Source organism: Lissotriton vulgaris, chromosome 1_2 (genome assembly GCF_964263255.1).
Source record: "Lissotriton vulgaris chromosome 1_2, aLisVul1.2, whole genome shotgun sequence".
NCBI classification, from domain to species: Eukaryota; Metazoa; Chordata; class Amphibia; order Caudata; family Salamandridae; genus Lissotriton; species Lissotriton vulgaris.
The window spans coordinates 100,908,936-100,930,732 of record NC_141686.1 but is presented as its reverse complement, the minus strand read 5'-3'; the positions used below and the strand labels follow the sequence as shown (position 1 = coordinate 100,930,732).

Sequence of the window (21,797 nt, the reverse complement as noted above, 5' to 3'; positions counted from 1 at the left end):
CGTCCAGCTCTAATTCATTTTTTGATTAGCCCTCATTCAATTCCATATATGAATGAGAAGGAGAAATAAGAGGGCCCTTCGCTCTTTGAGAGAAACATGAAAAGACTGAGAACTGTGCAACTCCCAAACATTGGAGCCTTCGGCCATACTCCAGCCAACTCTTGCGGTTTAATACTTTTAAATCTTGATGTTGTTTAACAATACCAGCAGAAGGGATCAGGTTGACAGGCGCTGCAGTTCTCCAGTATGGGGCTGTCCAGATCATTACTCAATCTACCTTGCATTGGCACAGTATAAAATACGTCATGAAGTCTCCTATGAAAAGGTATACAAATCTGTTTGAATCACTTTTGTTAGTCAGGGGGACCCATTCGCTGGAAGGGGCAGGGAGGACAAAAATAGCTCATTGGTATAGAACACTGAATTAGCAGCTGATTTTGAGGTGGGAGAAGATCGAATAAACCAACCGGACCTCAATAAACGGTTTCTTAGTATGCAGTAGCCCGCAACCACTTCTAACCCAAAAGCGTAATCTCATCCTTTTGCAGAATCAGGCAAGCTTTCACCTGCTCAAGCTGAACTGACATTGGTCTTCTTGGCCAGCAAGAGTTACTCTCTTGAAGCTGTTGAGGCTAGAGAACAGAATGACGCATATTCATTCTTTATAATAACTCTTCTAGCCCTCCCACTCCATACCACTTTATAACTTCCAATGTGGCAGATGTCTTCCATCATTGTGACCCTTGCTGCTTTTCTCAACATTGGCTGGCTTGGCATAACAAGAAGGGATGAATGGCTACAGGAGAGCCTGAATTGTGCCTGTAAGGTTCTACAGGGAGTCACAGGCAGATAATGAGAAACTCAGCCCTAAGTTGGCTCTTCTCCCTCACTTTCTTTCTCCTCTCTCCCTCTACCTATCTCTCACTCTCTAAATACTAGTATCTATATTGTATTCACATCCCCTTCACAAACTTTCTGACCCTACTTCCTCTCTCCCTTAAATCAGTTCAACCCTCTTCTTTTCCTTTAGGAAACTCCACATCTTTTTTAAAGGCCCTTCCCATATTCACACTGCTTCTTGATAAGACATTATTTTTCTTTCTTTGCAGGATAGTGAAATAGATTTTCTTTAAATACGGTTGGCATACCATCAATTCATTACACCGTACTTTATCATTATCCTTACTTAAGCAATGCATTTCATCATTAGGACATGTGCTTTGTTTGCCGGGCATGGTGGCGTGTGCCTGTTGTCCTAGCTACTTGGGAGGCTGAGGCTTGTGGATTGCTTGAGCTCAGGGGTTCTGGGCTGCACTCAGCTGTGTTGATCAGGTGTCCATGCTACGTTGGGTATCAATATGGTGTTCTAGAGGGAGCTCTAGAATTTCAGGTTGTGTAATGAGAGGTGCACCGACCCAGGCTGGAAACACAGCAGGCCAAAGCTTCCATGCCCATCGGTAGCAGGACAGCACCTGAGAGCAGTAGGTGTAACACAGCTTGAGCAAAATAGTGAGACCTAGCCTCTCTTTTTTTGACTCAAATGTGAACGTTTTGATTTTTACAAGATGGTAATGAATTATTTTTCCAAAACCAAATCTTTGTTTTTCTTTTGATATTTTTGCAGGAAGTACAATGAACATTTGAACTGGGCCGGGCATTCTAGCATAGCAGACAATTCTCCAGAATTGCGACATATTGCAACAACAAGCTAGCAGGTGGAGAGGACGGAAAACTCTGTGCAGCCTAGAATAGATGGCTGTGTGATTTTCTGCAAGGATGACTGAAATGCATTCTTCATTTTAGAGCACCTGTAGGATTAAATTGATCTGTCAAGTACAAAGGTATCCTTAGAAGAGCAACTTTGAAATGCGTTTGCTGGGTCTTCTGCTGCATTCCTACGTCCAGCTCTAATTCATTTTTTGATTAGCCCTCATTCAATTCCATATATGAATGAGAAGGAGAAATAAGAGGGCCCTTCGCTCTTTGAGAGAAACATGAAAAGACTGAGAACTGTGCAACTCCCAAACATTGGAGCCTTCGGCCTTACTCCAGCCAACTCTTGCGGTTTAATACTTTTAAATCTTGATGTTGTTTAACAATACCAGCAGAAGGGATCAGGTTGACAGGCGCTGCAGTTCTCCAGTATGGGGCTGTCCAGATCATTACTCAATCTACCTTGCATTGGCACAGTATAAAATACGTCATGAAGTCTCCTATGAAAAGGTATACAAATCTGTTTGAATCACTTTTGTTAGTCAGGGGGACCCATTCGCTGGAAGGGGCAGGGAGGACAAAAATAGCTCATTGGTATAGAACACTGAATTAGCAGCTGATTTTGAGGTGGGAGAAGATCGAGTAATCCAACCGGACCTCAATAAACGGTTTCTTAGTATGCAGTAGCCCGCAACCACTTCTAACCCAAAAGCGTAATCTCATCCTTTTGCAGAATCAGGCAAGCTTTCACCTGCTCAAGCTGAACTGACATTGGTCTTCTTGGCCAGCAAGAGTTACTCTCTTGAAGCTGTTGAGGCTAGAGAACAGAATGACGCATATTCATTCTTTATAATAACTCTTCTAGCCCTCCCACTGCATACCACTTTATAACTTCCAATGTGGCAGATGTCTTCCATCATTGTGACCCTTGCTGCTTTTCTCAACATTGGCTGGCTCGGCATAACAAGAAGGGATGGATGGCTACAGAAGAGCCTGAATTGTGCCTGTAAGGTTCTACAGGGAGTCACTGGCAGATAATGAGAAACTCAGCCCTAAGTTGGCTCTTCTCCCTCACTTTCTTTCTCCTCTCTCCCTCTACCTATCTCTCACTCACTAAATACTAGTATCTATATTGTATTCACATCCCCTTCACAAACTTTCTGACCCTACTTCCTCTCTCCCTTAAATCAGTTCAACCCTCTTCTTTTCCTTTAGGAAACTCCACATCTTTTTAAAGGCCCTTCCCATATTCACACTGCTTCTTGATAAGACATTATTTTCCTTTCTTTGCAGGATAGTGAAATAGATTTTCTTGAAATACGGTTGGCATACCATCAATTCATTACACCGTACTTTATCATTATCCTTACTTAAGCAATGCATTTCATCATTAGGACATGTGCTGTGTTTGCCGGGCATGGTGGCGTGTGCCTGTTGTCCTAGCTACTTGGGAGGCTGAGGCTTGTGGATTGCTTGAGCTCAGTGGTTCTGGGCTGCACTCAGCTGTGTTGATCAGGTGTCCATGCTACGTTGGGTATCAATATGGTGTTCTAGAGGGAGCTCTAGAATTTCAGGTTGTGTATTGAGAGGTGCACCAACCCAGGCTGGAAACAGAGCAGGCCAAAGCTTCCATGCCCATCGGTAGCAGGACAGCACCTGAGAGCAGTAGGTGTAACACAGCTTGAGCAAAATAGTGAGACCTAGCCTCTCTTTTTTTGAATCAAATGTGAACGTTTTGATTTTTACAAGATGGTAATGAATTATTTTTCCAAAACCAAATCTTTGTTTTTCTTTTGATATTTTTACAGGAAGTACAATGAACATTTGAATAGGGCCGGGCATTCTAGCATAGCAGACAATTCTCCAGAATTGACACATATTGCAACAACAAGCTAGCAGGTGGAGAGGACGGAAAACTCTGTGCAGCCTAGAATAGATGGCTGTGTGATTTTCTGCAAGAATGACTGAAATGCATTCTTCATTTTAGAGCACCTGTAGGATTAAATTGATCTGTCAAGTACAAAAGTATCCTTAGAAGAGCAACTTTGAAATGCATTTGCTGGGTCTTCTGCTGCATTCCTACGTCCAGCTCTAATTCATTTTTTGATTAGCCCTCATTCAATTCCATATATGAATGAGAAGGAGAAATAAGAGGGCCCTTCGCTCTTTGAGAGAAACATGAAAAGACTGAGAACTGTGCAACTCCCAAACATTGGAGCCTTCGGCCATACTCCAGCCAACTCTTGCGGTTTAATACTTTTAAATCTTGATGTTGTTTAACAATACCAGCAGAAGGGATCAGGTTGACAGGCGCTGCAGTTCTCCAGTATGGGGCTGTCCAGATCATTACTGAATCTACCTTGCATTGGCACAGTATAAAATACGTCATGAAGTCTCCTATGAAAAGGTATACAAATCTGTTTGAATCACTTTTGTTAGTCAGGGGGACCTATTCGCTGGAAGGGGCAGGGAGGACAAAAATAGCTCATTGGTATAGAACACTGAATTAGCAGCTGATTTTGAGGTGGGAGAAGATCGAGTAATCCAACCGGACCTCAATAAATGGTTTCTTAGTATGCAGTAGCCCGCAACCACTTCTAACCCAAAAGCGTAATCTCATCCTTTTGCAGAATCAGGCAAGCTTTCACCTGCTCAAGCTGAACTGACATTGGTCTTCTCGGCCAGCAAGAGTTCCTCTCTTGAAGCTGTTGAGGCTAGAGAACAGAATGACGCGTATTCATTCTTTATAATAACTCTTCTAGCCCTCCCACTCCATACCACTTTATAACTTCCAATGTTGCAGATGTCTTCCATCATTGTGACCCTTGCTACTTTTCTCAACATTGGCTGGCTCGGCATAACAAGAAGGGATGGATGGCTACAGGAGAGCCTGAATTGTGCCTGTAAGGTTCTACAGGGAGTCACTGGCAGATAATGAGAAACTCAGCCCTAAGTTGGCTCTTCTCTCTCACTTTCTTTCTCCTCTCTCCCTCTACCTATCTCTCACTCTCTAAATACTAGTATCTATATTGTATTCACATCCCCTTCACAAACTTTCTGACCCTATTTCCTCTCTCCCTTAAATCAGTTCAACCCTCTTCTTTTCCTTTAGGAAACTCCACATCTTTTTTAAAGGCCCTTCCCATATTCACACTGCTTCTTGATAAGACATTATTTTCCTTTCTTTGAAGGATAGTGAAATAGATTTTCTTGAAATACGGTTGGCATACCATCAATTCATTACACCGTACTTTATCATTATCCTTTCTTAAGCAATGCATTTCATCATTAGGACATGTGCTGTGTTTGCCGGGCATGGTGGCGTGTGCCTGTTGTCCTAGCTACTTGGGAGGCTGAGGCTTGTGGATTGCTTGAGCTCAGGGGTTCTGGGCTGCACTCAGCTGTGTTGATCAGGTGTCCATGCTACGTTGGGTATCAATATGGTGTTCTAGAGGGAGCTCTAGAATTTCAGGTTGTGTAATGAGAGGTGCACCGACCCAGGCTGGAAACAGAGCAGGCCAAAGCTTCCATGCCCATCGGTAGCAGGACAGCACCTGAGAGCAGTAGGTGTAACACAGCTTGAGCAAAATAGTGAGACCTAGCCTCTCTTTTTTTGACTCAAATGTGAACGTTTTGATTTTTACAAGATGGTAATGAATTATTTTTCCAAAACCAAATCTTTGTTTTTCTTTTGATATTTTTGCAGGAAGTACAATGAACATTTGAATAGGGCTGGGCATTCTAGCATAGCAGACAATTCTCCAGAATTGCAACATATTGCAACAACAAGCTAGCAGGTGGAGAGGACGGAAAACTCTGTGCAGCCTAGAATAGATGGCTGTGTGATTTTCTGCAAGAATGACTGAAATGCATTTTTCATTTTAGAGCACCTGTAGGATTAAATTGATCTGTCAAGTACAAAAGTATCCTTAGAAGAGCAACTTTGAAATGCATTTGCTGGGTCTTCTGCTGCATTCCTACGTCCAGCTCTAATTCATTTGTTGATTAGCCCTCATTCAATTCCATATATGAATGAGAAGGAGAAATAAGAGGGCCCTTCGCTCTTTGAGAGGAACATGAAAAGACTGAGAACTGTGCAACTCCCAAACATTGGAGCCTTCGGCCTTACTCCAGCCAACTCTTGCGGTTTAATACTTTTAAATCTTGATGTTGTTTAACAATACCAGCAGAAGGGATCAGGTTGACAGGCGCTGCAGTTCTCCAGTATGGGGCTGTCCAGATCATTACTCAATCTACCTTGCATTGGCACAGTATAAAATACGTCATGAAGTCTCCTATGAAAAGGTATACAAATCTGTTTGAATCACTTTTGTTAGTCAGGGGGACCCATTCGCTGGAAGGGGCAGGGAGGACAAAAATAGCTCATTGGTATAGAACACTGAATTAGCAGCTGATTTTGAGGTGGGAGAAGATAGAGTAATCCAACCGGACCTCAATAAACGGTTTCTTAGTATGCAGTAGCCCGCAACCACTTCTAACCCAAAAGCGTAATCTCATCCTTTTGCAGAATCAGGCAAGCTTTCACCTGCTCAAGCTGAACTGACATTGGTCTTCTTGGCCAGCAAGAGTTACTCTCTTGAAGCTGTTGAGGCTAGAGAACAGAATGACGCATATTCATTCTTTATAATAACTCTTCTAGCCCTCCCACTGCATACCACTTTATAACTTCCAATGTGGCAGATGTCTTCCATCATTGTGACCCTTGCTACTTTTCTCAACATTGGCTGGCTCGGCATAACAAGAAGGGATGGATGGCTACAGGAGAGCCTGAATTGTGCCTGTAAGGTTCTACAGGGAGTCACTGGCAGATAATGAGAAACTCAGCCCTAAGTTGGCTCTTCTCTCTCACTTTCTTTCTCCTCTCTCCCTCTACCTATCTCTCACTCTCTAAATACTAGTATCTATATTGCATTCACAACCCCTTCACAAACTTTCTGACCCTACTTCCTCTCTCCCTTAAATCAGTTCAACCCTCTTCTTTTCCTTTAGGAAACTCCACATCTTTTTTAAAGGCCCTTCCCATATTCACACTGCTTCTTGATAAGACATTATTTTCCTTTCTTTGAAGGATAGTGAAATAGATTTTCTTGAAATACGGTTGGCATACCATCAATTCATTACACCGTACTTTATCATTATCCTTACTTAAGCAATGCATTTCATCATTAGGACATGTGCTGTGTTTGCCGGGCATGGTGGCGTGTGCCTGTTGTCCTAGCTACTTGGGAGGCTGAGGCTTGTGGATTGCTTGAGCTCAGGGGTTCTGGGCTGCACTCTGCTGTGTTGATCAGGTGTCCATGCTACGTTGGGTATCAATATGGTGTTCTAGAGGGAGCTCTAGAATTTCAGGTTGTGTAATGAGAGGTGCACCGACCCAGGCTGGAAACAGAGCAGGCCGAAATGTCCATGCCCATCGGTAGCAGGACAGCACCTGAGAGCAGTAGGTGTAACACAGCTTGAGCAAAATAGTGAGACCTAGCCTCTCTTTTTTTGACTCAAATGTGAACGTTTTGATTTTTACAAGATGGTAATGAATTATTTTTCCAAAACCAAATCTTTGTTTTTCTTTTGATATTTTTGCAGGAAGTATAATGAACATTTGAACTGGGCCGGGCATTCTAGCATAGCAGACAATTCTCCAGAATTGCGACATATTGCAACAACAAGCTAGCAGGTGGAGTGAACTGAAAACTCTGTGCAGCCTAGAATAGATGGCTGTGTGATTTTTTGCAAGGATGACTGAAATGCATTCTTCATTTTAGAGCACCTGTAGGATTAAATTGATCTGTCAAGTACAAAGGTATCTTTAGAAGAGCAACTTTGAAATGTGTTTGCTGGGTCTTCTGCTGCATTCCTACGTCCAGCTCTAATTCATTTTTTGATTAGCCCTCATTCAATTCCATATATGAATGAGAAGGAGAAATAAGAGGGCCCTTCGCTCTTTGAGAGAAACATGAAAAGACTGAGAACTGTGCAACTCCCAAACATTGGAGCCTTCGGCCTTACTCCAGCCAACTCTTGCGGTTTAATACTTTCAAATCTTGATGTTGTTTAACAATACCAGCAGAAGGGATCAGGTTGACAGGCGCTGCAGTTCTCCAGTATGGGGCTGTCCAGATCATTACTCAATCTACCTTGCATTGGCACAGTATAAAATACGTCATGAAGTCTCCTATGAAAAGGTATACAAATCTGTTTGAATCACTTTTGTTAGTCAGGGGGACCCATTCGCTGGAAGGGGCAGGGAGGACAAAAATAGCTCATTGGTATAGAACACTGAATTAACAGCTGATTTTGAGGTGGGAGAAGATCGAGTAATCCAACCGGACCTCAATAAACGGTTTCTTAGTATGCAGTAGCCCGCAACCACTTCTAACCCAAAAGCGTAATCTCATCCTTTTGCAGAATCAGGCAAGCTTTTACCTGCTCAAGCTGAACTGGCATTGGTCTTCTTGGCCAGCAAGAGTTACTCTCTTGAAGCTGTTGAGGCTAGAGAACAGAATGACGCATATTCGTTCTTTATAATAACTCTTCTAGCCCTCCCACTCCATACCACTTTATAACTTCCAATGTGGCAGATGTCTTCCATCATTGTGACCCTTGCTGCTTTTCTCGACATTGGCTGGCTCGGCATAACAAGAAGGGATGGATGGCTACAGGAGAGCCTGAATTGTGCCTGTAAGGTTCTACAGGGAGTCACTGGCAGATAATGAGAAACTCAGCCCTAAGTTGGCTCTTCTCCCTCACTTTCTTTCTCCTCTCTCCCTCTACCTATCTCTCACTCACTAAATACTAGTATCTATATTGTATTCACATCCCCTTCACAAACTTTCTGACCCTACTTCCTCTCTCCCTTAAATCAGTTCAACCCTCTTCTTTTCCTTTAGGAAACTCCACATCTTTTTTAAAGGCCCTTCCCATATTCACACTGCTTCTTGATAAGACATTATTTTTCTTTCTTTGCAGGATAGTGAAATAGATTTTCTTTAAATACGGTTGGCATACCATCAATTCATTACACCGTACTTTATCATTATCCTTACTTAAGCAATGCATTTCATCATTAGGACATGTGCTGTGTTTGCCGGGCATGGTGGCGTGTGCCTGTTGTCCTAGCTACTTGGGAAGCTGAGGCTTGTGGATTGCTTGAGCTCAGGGGTTCTGGGCTGCACTCAGCTGTGTTGATCAGGTGTCCATGCTACGTTGGGTATCAATATGGTGTTCTAGAGGGAGCTCTAGAATTTCAGGTTGTGTAATGAGAGGTGCACCGACCCAGGCTGGAAACAGAGCAGGCCAAAGCTTCCATGCCCATCGGTAGCAGGACAGCACCTGAGAGCAGTAGGTGTAACACAGCTTGAGCAAAATAGTGAGACCTAGCCTCTCTTTTTTTGACTCAAATGTGAACGTTTTGATTTTTACAAGATGGTAATGAATTATTTTTCCAAAACCAAATCTTTGTTTTTCTTTTGATATTTTTGCAGGAAGTACAATGAACATTTGAACTGGGCCGGGCATTCTAGCATAGCAGACAATTCTCCAGAATTGCGACATATTGCAACAACAAGCTAGCAGGTGGAGAGGACGGAAAACTCTGTGCAGCCTAGAATAGATGGCTGTGTGATTTTCTGCAAGGATGACTGAAATGCATTCTTCATTTTAGAGCACCTGTAGGATTAAATTGATCTGTCAAGTACAAAGGTATCCTTAGAAGAGTAACTTTGAAATGCGTTTGCTGGGTCTTCTGCTGCATTCCTACGTCCAGCTCTAATTCATTTTTTGATTAGCCCTCATTCAATTCCATATATGAATGAGAAGGAGAAATTAGAGGGCCCTTCGCTCTTTGAGAGAAACATGAAAAGACTGAGAACTGTGCAACTCCCAAACATTGGAGCCTTCGGCCATACTCCAGCCAACTCTTGCGATTTAATACTTTTAAATCTTGATGTTGTTTAACAATACCAGCAGAAGGGATCAGGTTGACAGGCGCTGCAGTTCTCCAGTATGGGGCTGTCCAGATCATTACTCAATCTACCTTGCATTGGCACAGTATAAAATACGTCATGAAGTCTCCTATGAAAAGGTATACAAATCTGTTTGAATCACTTTTGTTAGTCAGGGGGACCCATTCGCTGGAAGGGGCAGGGAGGACAAAAATAGCTCATTGGTATAGAACACTGAATTAGCAGCTGATTTTGAGGTGGGAGAAGATCGAATAAACCAACCGGACCTCAATAAACGGTTTCTTAGTATGCAGTAGCCCGCAACCACTTCTAACCCAAAAGCGTAATCTCATCCTTTTGCAGAATCAGGCAAGCTTTCACCTGCTCAAGCTGAACTGACATTGGTCTTCTTGGCCAGCAAGAGTTACTCTCTTGAAGCTGTTGAGGCTAGAGAACAGAATGACGCATATTCATTCTTTATAATAACTCTTCTAGCCCTCCCACTCCATACCACTTTATTACTTCCAATGTGGCAGATGTCTTCCATCATTGTGACCCTTGCTGCTTTTCTCAACATTGGCTGGCTTGGCATAACAAGAAGGGATGAATGGCTACAGGAGAGCCTGAATTGTGCCTGTAAGGTTCTACAGGGAGTCACTGACAGATAATGAGAAACTCAGCCCTAAGTTGGCTCTTCTCCCTCACTTTCTTTCTCCTCTCTCCCTCTACCTATCTCTCACTCTCTAAATACTAGTATCTATATTGTATTCACATCCCCTTCACAAACTTTCTGACCCTACTTCCTCTCTCCCTTAAATCAGTTCAACCCTCTTCTTTTCCTTTAGGAAACTCCACATCTTTTTTAAAGGCCCTTCCCATATTCACACTGCTTCTTGATAAGACATTATTTTTCTTTCTTTGCAGGATAGTGAAATAGATTTTCTTTAAATAAGGTTGGCATACCATCAATTCATTACACCGTACTTTATCATTATCCTTACTTAAGCAATGCATTTCATCATTAGGACATGTGCTGTGTTTGCCGGGCATGGTGGCGTGTGCCTGTTGTCCTAGCTACTTGGGAGGCTGAGGCTTGTGGATTGCTTGAGCTCAGGGGTTCTGGGCTGCACTCAGCTGTGTTGATCAGGTGTCCATGCTACGTTGGGTATCAATATGGTGTTCTAGAGGGAGCTCTAGAATTTCAGGTTGTGTAATGAGAGGTGCACCGACCCAGGCTGGAAACACAGCAGGCCAAAGCTTACATGCCCATCGGTAGCAGGACAGCACCTGAGAGCAGTAGGTGTAACACAGCTTGAGCAAAATAGTGAGACCTAGCCTCTCTTTTTTTGACTCAAATGTGAACGTTTTGATTTTTACAAGATGGTAATGAATTATTTTTCCAAAACCAAATCTTTGTTTTTCTTTTGATATTTTTGCAGGAAGTAAAATGAACATTTGAACTGGGCCGGGCATTCTAGCATAGCAGACAATTCTCCAGAATTGCGACATATTGCAACAACAAGCTAGCAGGTGGAGAGGACGGAAAACTCTGTGCAGCCTAGAATAGATGGCTGTGTGATTTTCTGCAAGGATGACTGAAATGCATTCTTCATTTTAGAGCACCTGTAGGATTAAATTGATCTGTCAAGTACAAAGGTATCCTTAGAAGAGCAACTTTGAAATACGTTTGCTGGGTCTTCTGCTGCATTCCTACGTCCAGCTCTAATTCATTTTTTGATTAGCCCTCATTCAATTCCATATATGAATGAGAAGGAGAAATAAGAGGGCCCTTCGCTCTTTGAGAGAAACATGAAAAGACTGAGAACTGTGCAACTCCCAAACATTGGAGCCTTCGGCCTTACTCCAGCCAACTCTTGCGGTTTAATACTTTTAAATCTTGATGTTGTTTAACAATACCAGCAGAAGGGATCAGGTTGACAGGCGCTGCAGTTCTCCAGTATGGGGCTGTCCAGATCATTACTCAATCTACCTTGCATTGGCACAGTATAAAATACGTCATGAAGTCTCCTATGAAAAGGTATACAAATCTGTTTGAATCACTTTTGTTAGTCAGGGGGACCCATTCGCTGGAAGGGGCAGGGAGGACAAAAATAGCTCATTGGTATAGAACACTGAATTAGCAGCTGATTTTGAGGTGGGAGAAGATCGAGTAATCCAACCGGACCTCAATAAACGGTTTCTTAGTATGCAGTAGCCCGCAACCACTTCTAACCCAAAAGCGTAATCTCATCCTTTTGCAGAATCAGGCAAGCTTTCACCTGCTCAAGCTGAACTGACATTGGTCTTCTTGGCCAGCAAGAGTTACTCTCTTGAAGCTGTTGAGGCTAGAGAACAGAATGACGCATATTCATTCTTTATAATAACTCTTCTAGCCCTCCCACTGCATACCACTTTATAACTTCCAATGTGGCAGATGTCTTCCATCATTGTGACCCTTGCTGCTTTTCTCAACATTGGCTGGCTCGGCATAACAAGAAGGGATGGATGGCTACAGAAGAGCCTGAATTGTGCCTGTAAGGTTCTACAGGGAGTCACTGGCAGATAATGAGAAACTCAGCCCTAAGTTGGCTCTTCTCCCTCACTTTCTTTCTCCTCTCTCCCTCTACCTATCTCTCACTCACTAAATACTAGTATCTATATTGTATTCACATCCCCTTCACAAACTTTCTGACCCTACTTCCTCTCTCCCTTAAATCAGTTCAACCCTCTACTTTTCCTTTAGGAAACTCCACATCTTTTTAAAGGCCCTTCCCATATTCACACTGCTTCTTGATAAGACATTATTTTCCTTTCTTTGCAGGATAGTGAAATAGATTTTCTTGAAATACGGTTGGCATACCATCAATTCATTACACCGTACTTTATCATTATCCTTACTTAAGCAATGCATTTCATCATTAGGACATGTGCTGTGTTTGCCGGGCATGGTGGCGTGTGCCTGTTGTCCTAGCTACTTGGGAGGCTGAGGCTTGTGGATTGCTTGAGCTCAGGGGTTCTGGGCTGCACTCAGCTGTGTTGATCAGGTGTCCATGCTACGTTGGGTATCAATATGGTGTTCTAGAGGGAGCTCTAGAATTTCAGGTTGTGTATTGAGAGGTGCACCAACCCAGGCTGGAAACAGAGCAGGCCAAAGCTTCCATGCCCATCGGTAGCAGGACAGCACCTGAGAGCAGTAGGTGTAACACAGCTTGAGCAAAATAGTGAGACCTAGCCTCTCTTTTTTTGAATCAAATGTGAACGTTTTGATTTTTACAAGATGGTAATGAATTATTTTTCCAAAACCAAATCTTTGTTTTTCTTTTGATATTTTTGCAGGAAGTACAATGAACATTTAAATAGGGCCGGGCATTCTAGCATAGCAGACAATTCTCCAGAATTGACACATATTGCAACAACAAGCTAGCAGGTGGAGAGGACGGAAAACTCTGTGCAGCCTAGAATAGATGGCTGTGTGATTTTCTGCAAGAATGACTGAAATGCATTCTTCATTTTAGAGCACCTGTAGGATTAAATTGACCTGTCAAGTACAAAAGTATCCTTAGAAGAGCAACTTTGAAATGCATTTGCTGGGTCTTCTGCTGCATTCCTACGTCCAGCTCTAATTCATTTTTTGATTAGCCCTCATTCAATTCCATATATGAATGAGAAGGAGAAATAAGAGGGCCCTTCGCTCTTTGAGAGAAACATGAAAAGACTGAGAACTGTGCAACTCCCAAACATTGGAGCCTTCGGCCTTACTCCAGCCAACTCTTGCGGTTTAATACTTTTAAATCTTGATGTTGTTTAACAATACCAGCAGAAGGGATCAGGTTGACAGGCGCTGCAGTTCTCCAGTATGGGGCTGTCCAGATCATTACTGAATCTACCTTGCATTGGCACAGTATAAAATACGTCATGAAGTCTCCTATGAAAAGGTATACAAATCTGTTTGAATCACTTTTGTTAGTCAGGGGGACCCATTCGCTGGAAGGGGCAGGGAGGACAAAAATAGCTCATTGGTATAGAACACTGAATTAGCAGCTGATTTTGAGGTGGGAGAAGATCGAGTAATCCAACCGGACCTCAATAAATGGTTTCTTAGTATGCAGTAGCCCGCAACCACTTCTAACCCAAAAGCGTAATCTCATCCTTTTGCAGAATCAGGCAAGCTTTCACCTGCTCAAGCTGAACTGACATTGGTCTTCTCGGCCAGCAAGAGTTCCTCTCTTGAAGCTGTTGAGGCTAGAGAACAGAATGACGCGTATTCATTCTTTATAATAACTCTTCTAGCCCTCCCACTCCATACCACTTTATAACTTCCAATGTTGCAGATGTCTTCCATCATTGTGACCCTTGCTACTTTTCTCAACATTGGCTGGCTCGGCATAACAAGAAGGGATGGATGGCTACAGGAGAGCCTGAATTGTGCCTGTAAGGTTCTACAGGGAGTCACTGGCAGATAATGAGAAACTCAGCCCTAAGTTGGCTCTTCTCTCTCACTTTCTTTCTCCTCTCTCCCTCTACCTATCTCTCACTCTCTAAATACTAGTATCTATATTGTATTCACATCCCCTTCACAAACTTTCTGACCCTATTTCCTCTCTCCCTTAAATCAGTTCAACCCTCTTCTTTTCCTTTAGGAAACTCCACATCTTTTTTAAAGGCCCTTCCCATATTCACACTGCTTCTTGATAAGACATTATTTTCCTTTCTTTGAAGGATAGTGAAATAGATTTTCTTGAAATACGGTTGGCATACCATCAATTCATTACACCGTACTTTATCATTATCCTTTCTTAAGCAATGCATTTCATCATTAGGACATGTGCTGTGTTTGCCGGGCATGGTGGCGTGTGCCTGTTGTCCTAGCTACTTGGGAGGCTGAGGCTTGTGGATTGCTTGAGCTCAGGGGTTCTGGGCTGCACTCAGCTGTGTTGATCAGGTGTCCATGCTACGTTGGGTATCAATATGGTGTTCTAGAGGGAGCTCTAGAATTTCAGGTTGTGTAATGAGAGGTGCACCGACCCAGGCTGGAAACAGAGCAGGCCAAAGCTTCCATGCCCATCGGTAGCAGGACAGCACCTGAGAGCAGTAGGTGTAACACAGCTTGAGCAAAATAGTGAGACCTAGCCTCTCTTTTTTTGACTCAAATGTGAACGTTTTGATTTTTACAAGATGGTAATGAATTATTTTTCCAAAACCAAATCTTTGTTTTTCTTTTGATATTTTTGCAGGAAGTACAATGAACATTTGAATAGGGCTGGGCATTCTAGCATAGCAGACAATTCTCCAGAATTGCAACATATTGCAACAACAAGCTAGCAGGTGGAGAGGACGGAAAACTCTGTGCAGCCTAGAATAGATGGCTGTGTGATTTTCTGCAAGAATGACTGAAATGCATTCTTCATTTTAGAGCACCTGTAGGATTAAATTGATCTGTCAAGTACAAAAGTATCCTTAGAAGAGCAACTTTGAAATGCGTTTGCTGGGTCTTCTGCTGCATTCCTACGTCCAGCTCTAATTCATTTTTTGATTAGCCCTCATTCAATTCCATATATGAATGAGAAGGAGAAATAAGAGGGCCCTTCGCTCTTTGAGAGGAACATGAAAAGACTGAGAACTGTGCAACTCCCAAACATTGGAGCCTTCGGCCTTACTCCAGCCAACTCTTGCGGTTTAATACTTTTAAATCTTGATGTTGTTTAACAATACCAGCAGAAGGGATCAGGTTGACAGGCGCTGCAGTTCTCCAGTATGGGGCTGTCCAGATCATTACTCAATCTACCTTGCATTGGCACAGTATAAAATACGTCATGAAGTCTCCTATGAAAAGGTATACAAATCTGTTTGAATCACTTTTGTTAGTCAGGGGGACCCATTCGCTGGAAGGGGCAGGGAGGACAAAAATAGCTCATTGGTATAGAACACTGAATTAGCAGCTGATTTTGAGGTGGGAGAAGATAGAGTAATCCAACCGGACCTCAATAAACGGTTTCTTAGTATGCAGTAGCCCGCAACCACTTCTAACCCAAAAGCGTAATCTCATCCTTTTGCAGAATCAGGCAAGCTTTCACCTGCTCAAGCTGAACTGACATTGGTCTTCTTGGCCAGCAAGAGTTACTCTCTTGAAGCTGTTGAGGCTAGAGAACAGAATGACGCATATTCATTCTTTATAATAACTCTTCTAGCCCTCCCACTGCATACCACTTTATAACTTCCAATGTGGCAGATGTCTTCCATCATTGTGACCCTTGCTACTTTTCTCAACATTGGCTGGCTCGGCATAACAAGAAGGGATGGATGGCTACAGGAGAGCCTGAATTGTGCCTGTAAGGTTCTACAGGGAGTCACTGGCAGATAATGAGAAACTCAGCCCTAAGTTGGCTCTTCTCTCTCACTTTCTTTCTCCTCTCTCCCTCTACCTATCTCTCACTCTCTAAATACTAGTATCTATATTGTATTCACAACCCCTTCACAAACTTTCTGACCCTACTTCCTCTCTCCCTTAAATCAGTTCAACCCTCTTCTTTTCCTTTAGGAAACTCCACATCTTTTTTAAAGGCCCTTCCCATATTCACACTGCTTCTTGATAAGACATTATTTTCCTTTCTTTGAAGGATAGTGAAATAGATTTTCTTGAAATACGGTTGGCATACCATCAATTCATTACACCGTACTTTATCATTATCCTTACTTAAGCAATGCATTTCATCATTAGGACATGTGCTGTGTTTGCCGGGCATGGTGGCGTGTGCCTGTTGTCCTAGCTACTTGGGAGGCTGAGGCTTGTGGATTGCTTGAGCTCAGGGGTTCTGGGCTGCACTCTGCTGTGTTGATCAGGTGTCCATGCTACGTTGGGTATCAATATGGTGTTCTAGAGGGAGCTCTAGAATTTCAGGTTGTGTAATTAGAGGTGCACCGACCCAGGCTGGAAACAGAGCAGGCCGAAATGTCCATGCCCATCGGTAGCAGGACAGCACCTGAGAGCAGTAGGTGTAACACAGCTTGAGCAAAATAGTGAGACCTAGCCTCTCTTTTTTTGACTCAAATGTGAACGTTTTGATTTTTACAAGATGGTAATGAATTATTTTTCCAAAACCAAATCTTTGTTTTTCTTTTGATATTTTTGCAGGAAGTATAATGAACATTTGAACTGGGCCGGGCATTCTAGCATAGCAGACAATTCTCCAGAATTGCGACATATTGCAACAACAAGCTAGCAGGTGGAGTGAACTGAAAACTCTGTGCAGCCTAGAATAGATGGCTGTGTGATTTTCTGCAAGGATGACTGAAATGCATTCTTCATTTTAGAGCACCTGTAGGATTAAATTGATCTGTCAAGTACAAAGGTATCCTTAGAAGAGCAACTTTGAAATGTGTTTGCTGGGTCTTCTGCTGCATTCCTACGTCCAGCTCTAATTCATTTTTTGATTAGCCCTCATTCAATTCCATATATGAATGAGAAGGAGAAATAAGAGGGCCCTTCGCTCTTTGAGAGAAACATGAAAAGACTGAGAACTGTGCAACTCCCAAACATTGGAGCCTTCGGCCTTACTCCAGCCAACTCTTGCGGTTTAATACTTTCAAATCTTGATGTTGTTTAACAATACCAGCAGAAGGGATCAGGTTGACAGGCGCTGCAGTTCTCCAGTATGGGGCTGTCCAGATCATTACTCAATCTACCTTGCATTGGCACAGTATAAAATACGTCATGAAGTCTCCTATGAAAAGGTATACAAATCTGTTTGAATCACTTTTGTTAGTCAGGGGGACCCATTCGCTGGAAGGGGCAGGGAGGACAAAAATAGCTCATTGGTATAGAACACTGAATTAACAGCTGATTTTGAGGTGGGAGAAGATCGAGTAATCCAACCGGACCTCAATAAACGGTTTCTTAGTATGCAGTAGCCCGCAACCACTTCTAACCCAAAAGCGTAATCTCATCCTTTTGCAGAATCAGGCAAGCTTTTACCTGCTCAAGCTGAACTGACATTGGTCTTCTTGGCCAGCAAGAGTTACTCTCTTGAAGCTGTTGAGGCTAGAGAACAGAATGACGCATATTCATTCTTTATAATAACTCTTCTAGCCCTCCCACTCCATACCACTTTATAACTTCCAATGTGGCAGATGTCTTCCATCATTGTGACCCTTGCTGCTTTTCTCGACATTGGCTGGCTCGGCATAACAAGAAGGGATGGATGGCTACAGGAGAGCCTGAATTGTGCCTGTAAGGTTCTACAGGGAGTCACTGGCAGATAATGAGAAACTCAGCCCTAAGTTGGCTCTTCTCCCTCACTTTCTTTCTCCTCTCTCCCTCTACCTATCTCTCACTCACTAAATACTAGTATCTATATTGTATTCACATCCCCTTCACAAACTTTCTGACCCTACTTCCTCTCTCCCTTAAATCAGTTCAACCCTCTTCTTTTCCTTTAGGAAACTCCACATCTTTTTTAAAGGCCCTTCCCATATTCACACTGCTTCTTGATAAGACATTATTTTTCTTTCTTTGCAGGATAGTGAAATAGATTTTCTTTAAATACGGTTGGCATACCATCAATTCATTACACCGTACTTTATCATTATCCTTACTTAAGCAATGCATTTCATCATTAGGACATGTGCTGTGTTTGCCGGGCATGGTGGCGTGTGCCTGTTGTCTTAGCTACTTGGGAGGCTGAGGCTTGTGGATTGCTTGAGCTCAGGGGTTCTGGGCTGCACTCAGCTGTGTTGATCAGGTGTCCATGCTACGTTGGGTATCAATATGGTGTTCTAGAGGGAGCTCTAGAATTTCAGGTTGTGTAATGAGAGGTGCACCGACCCAGGCTGGAAACAGAGCAGGCCAAAGCTTCCATGCCCATCGGTAGCAGGACAGCACCTGAGAGCAGTAGGTGTAACACAGCTTGAGCAAAATAGTGAGACCTAGCCTCTCTTTTTTTGACTCAAATGTGAACGTTTTGATTTTTACAAGATGGTAATGAATTATTTTTCCAAAACCAAATCTTTGTTTTTCTTTTGATATTTTTGCAGGAAGTACAATGAACATTTGAACTGGGCCGGGCATTCTAGCATAGCAGACAATTCTCCAGAATTGCGACATATTGCAACAACAAGCTAGCAGGTGGAGAGGACGGAAAACTCTGTGCAGCCTAGAATAGATGGCTGTGTGATTTTCTGCAAGGATGACTGAAATGCATTCTTCATTTTAGAGCACCTGTAGGATTAAATTGATCTGTCAAGTACAAAGGTATCCTTAGAAGAGTAACTTTGAAATGCGTTTGCTGGGTCTTCTGCTGCATTCCTACGTCCAGCTCTAATTCATTTTTTGATTAGCCCTCATTCAATTCCATATATGAATGAGAAGGAGAAATAAGAGGGCCCTTCGCTCTTTGAGAGAAACATGAAAAGACTGAGAACTGTGCAACTCCCAAACATTGGAGCCTTCGGCCATACTCCAGCCAACTCTTGCGGTTTAATACTTTTAAATCTTGATGTTGTTTAACAATACCAGCAGAAGGGATCAGGTTGACAGGCGCTGCAGTTCTCCAGTATGGGGCTGTCCAGATCATTACTCAATCTACCTTGCATTGGCACAGTATAAAATACGTCATGAAGTCTCCTATGAAAAGGTATACAAATCTGTTTGAATCACTTTTGTTAGTCAGGGGGACCCATTCGCTGGAAGGGGCAGGGAGGACAAAAATAGCTCATTGGTATAGAACACTGAATTAGCAGCTGATTTTGAGGTGGGAGAAGATCGAATAAACCAACCGGACCTCAATAAACGGTTTCTTAGTATGCAGTAGCCCGCAACCACTTCTAACCCAAAAGCGTAATCTCATCCTTTTGCAGAATCAGGCAAGCTTTCACCTGCTCAAGCTGAACTGACATTGGTCTTCTTGGCCAGCAAGAGTTACTCTCTTGAAGCTGTTGAGGCTAGAGAACAGAATGACGCATATTCATTCTTTATAATAACTCTTCTAGCCCTCCCACTCCATACCACTTTATAACTTCCAATGTGGCAGATGTCTTCCATCATTGTGACCCTTGCTGCTTTTCTCAACATTGGCTGGCTTGGCATAACAAGAAGGGATGAATGGCTACAGGAGAGCCTGAATTGTGCCTGTAAGGTTCTACAGGGTGTCACTGACAGATAATGAGAAACTCAGCCCTAAGTTGGCTCTTCTCCCTCACTTTCTTTCTCCTCTCTCCCTCTACCTATCTCTCACTCTCTAAATACTAGTATCTATATTGTATTCACATCCCCTTCACAAACTTTCTGACCCTACTTCCTCTCTCCCTTAAATCAGTTCAACCCTCTTCTTTTCCTTTAGGAAACTCCACATCTTTTTTAAAGGCCCTTCCCATATTCACACTGCTTCTTGATAAGACATTATTTTTCTTTCTTTGCAGGATAGTGAAATAGATTTTCTTTAAATACGGTTGGCATACCATCAATTCATTACACCGTACTTTATCATTATCCTTACTTAAGCAATGCATTTCATCATTAGGACATGTGCTGTGTTTGCCGGGCATGGTGGCGTGTGCCTGTTGTCCTAGCTACTTGGGAGGCTGAGGCTTGTGGATTGCTTGAGCTCAGGGGTTCTGGGCTGCACTCAGCTGTGTTGATCAGGTGTCCATGCTACGTTGGGTATCAATATGGTGTTCTAGAGGGAGCTCTAGAATTTCAGGTTGTGTAATGAGAGGTGCACCGACCCAGGCTGGAAACACAGCAGGCCAAAGCTTACATGCCCATCGGTAGCAGGACAGCACCTGAGAGCAGTAGGTGTAACACAGCTTGAGCAAAATAGTGAGACCTAGCCTCTCTTTTTTTGACTCAAATGTGAACGTTTTGATTTTTACAAGATGGTAATGAATTATTTTTCCAAAACCAAATCTTTGTTTTTCTTTTGATATTTTTGCAGGAAGTAAAATGAACATTTGAACTGGGCCGGGCATTCTAGCATAGCAGACAATTCTCCAGAATTGCGACATATTGCAACAACAAGCTAGCAGGTGGAGAGGACGGAAAACTCTGTGCAGCCTAGAATAGATGGCTGTGTGATTTTCTGCAAGGATGACTGAAATGCATTCTTCATTTTAGAGCACCTGTAGGATTAAATTGATCTGTCAAGTACAAAAGTATCCTTAGAAGAGCAACTTTGAAATGCGTTTGCTGGGTCTTCTGCTGCATTCCTACGTCCAGCTCTAATTCATTTTTTGATTAGCCCTCATTCAATTCCATATATGAATGAGAAGGAGAAATAAGAGGGCCCTTCGCTCTTTGAGAGAAACATGAAAAGACTGAGAACTGTGCAACTCCCAAACATTGGAGCCTTCGGCCTTACTCCAGCCAACTCTTGCGGTTTAATACTTTTAAATCTTGATGTTGTTTAACAATACCAGCAGAAGGGATCAGGTTGACAGGCGCTGCAGTTCTCCAGTATGGGCCTGTCCAGATCATTACTCAATCTACCTTGCATTGGCACAGTATAAAATACGTCATGAAGTCTCCTATGAAAAGGTATACAAATCTGTTTGAATCACTTTTGTTAGTCAGGGGGACCCATTCGCTGGAAGGGGCAGGGAGGACAAAAATAGCTCATTGGTATAGAACACTGAATTAGCAGCTGATTTTGAGGTGGGAGAAGATCGAGTAATCCAACCGGACCTCAATAAACGGTTTCTTAGTATGCAGTAGCCCGCAACCACTTCTAACCCAAAAGCGTAATCTCATCCTTTTGCAGAATCAGGCAAGCTTTCACCTGCTCAAGCTGAACTGACATTGGTCTTCTTGGCCAGCAAGAGTTACTCTCTTGAAGCTGTTGAGGCTAGAGAACAGAATGACGCATATTCATTCTTTATAATAACTCTTCTAGCCCTCCCACTGCATACCACTTTATAACTTCCAATGTGGCAGATGTCTTCCATCATTGTGACCCTTGCTGCTTTTCTCAACATTGGCTGGCTCGGCATAACAAGAAGGGATGGATGGCTACAGAAGAGCCTGAATTGTGCCTGTAAGGTTCTACAGGGAGTCACTGGCAGATAATGAGAAACTCAGCCCTAAGTTGGCTCTTCTCCCTCACTTTCTTTCTCCTCTCTCCCTCTACCTATCTC

The 21,797-nt window shown here is 42.9% G+C and overlaps 11 non-coding genes across 11 annotated transcripts; all 11 read left to right on the top strand.

Moving 5' to 3' along the window:
- The first annotated feature begins 1,226 nt into the window (after window positions 1-1,226).
- On the top strand, window positions 1,227-1,526 carry LOC147734342 (signal recognition particle RNA). Its single transcript, XR_015307995.1, has one exon.
- Window positions 1,527-3,123: 1,597 nt separating this feature from the next.
- On the top strand, window positions 3,124-3,423 carry LOC147734341 (signal recognition particle RNA). Its single transcript, XR_015307694.1, has one exon.
- A 1,598-nt stretch (window positions 3,424-5,021) lies between these two features.
- LOC147734340 (signal recognition particle RNA) lies at window positions 5,022-5,321 on the top strand. Its single transcript, XR_015307836.1, has one exon.
- A 1,598-nt stretch (window positions 5,322-6,919) lies between these two features.
- Window positions 6,920-7,219, top strand: LOC147734339 (signal recognition particle RNA). Its single transcript, XR_015307984.1, has one exon.
- A 1,598-nt stretch (window positions 7,220-8,817) lies between these two features.
- On the top strand, window positions 8,818-9,117 carry LOC147734338 (signal recognition particle RNA). The gene has a single exon (XR_015307978.1).
- A 1,598-nt stretch (window positions 9,118-10,715) lies between these two features.
- Window positions 10,716-11,015, top strand: LOC147734337 (signal recognition particle RNA). The gene has a single exon (XR_015308266.1).
- A 1,597-nt stretch (window positions 11,016-12,612) lies between these two features.
- LOC147734336 (signal recognition particle RNA) lies at window positions 12,613-12,912 on the top strand. The gene has a single exon (XR_015308173.1).
- Window positions 12,913-14,510: 1,598 nt separating this feature from the next.
- Window positions 14,511-14,810, top strand: LOC147734335 (signal recognition particle RNA). The gene has a single exon (XR_015307835.1).
- Window positions 14,811-16,408: 1,598 nt separating this feature from the next.
- On the top strand, window positions 16,409-16,708 carry LOC147734334 (signal recognition particle RNA). The gene has a single exon (XR_015308072.1).
- Window positions 16,709-18,306: 1,598 nt separating this feature from the next.
- Window positions 18,307-18,606, top strand: LOC147734333 (signal recognition particle RNA). Its single transcript, XR_015307924.1, has one exon.
- Window positions 18,607-20,204: 1,598 nt separating this feature from the next.
- Window positions 20,205-20,504, top strand: LOC147734332 (signal recognition particle RNA). The gene has a single exon (XR_015308265.1).
- The last annotated feature ends 1,293 nt before the right edge of the window (window positions 20,505-21,797 follow it).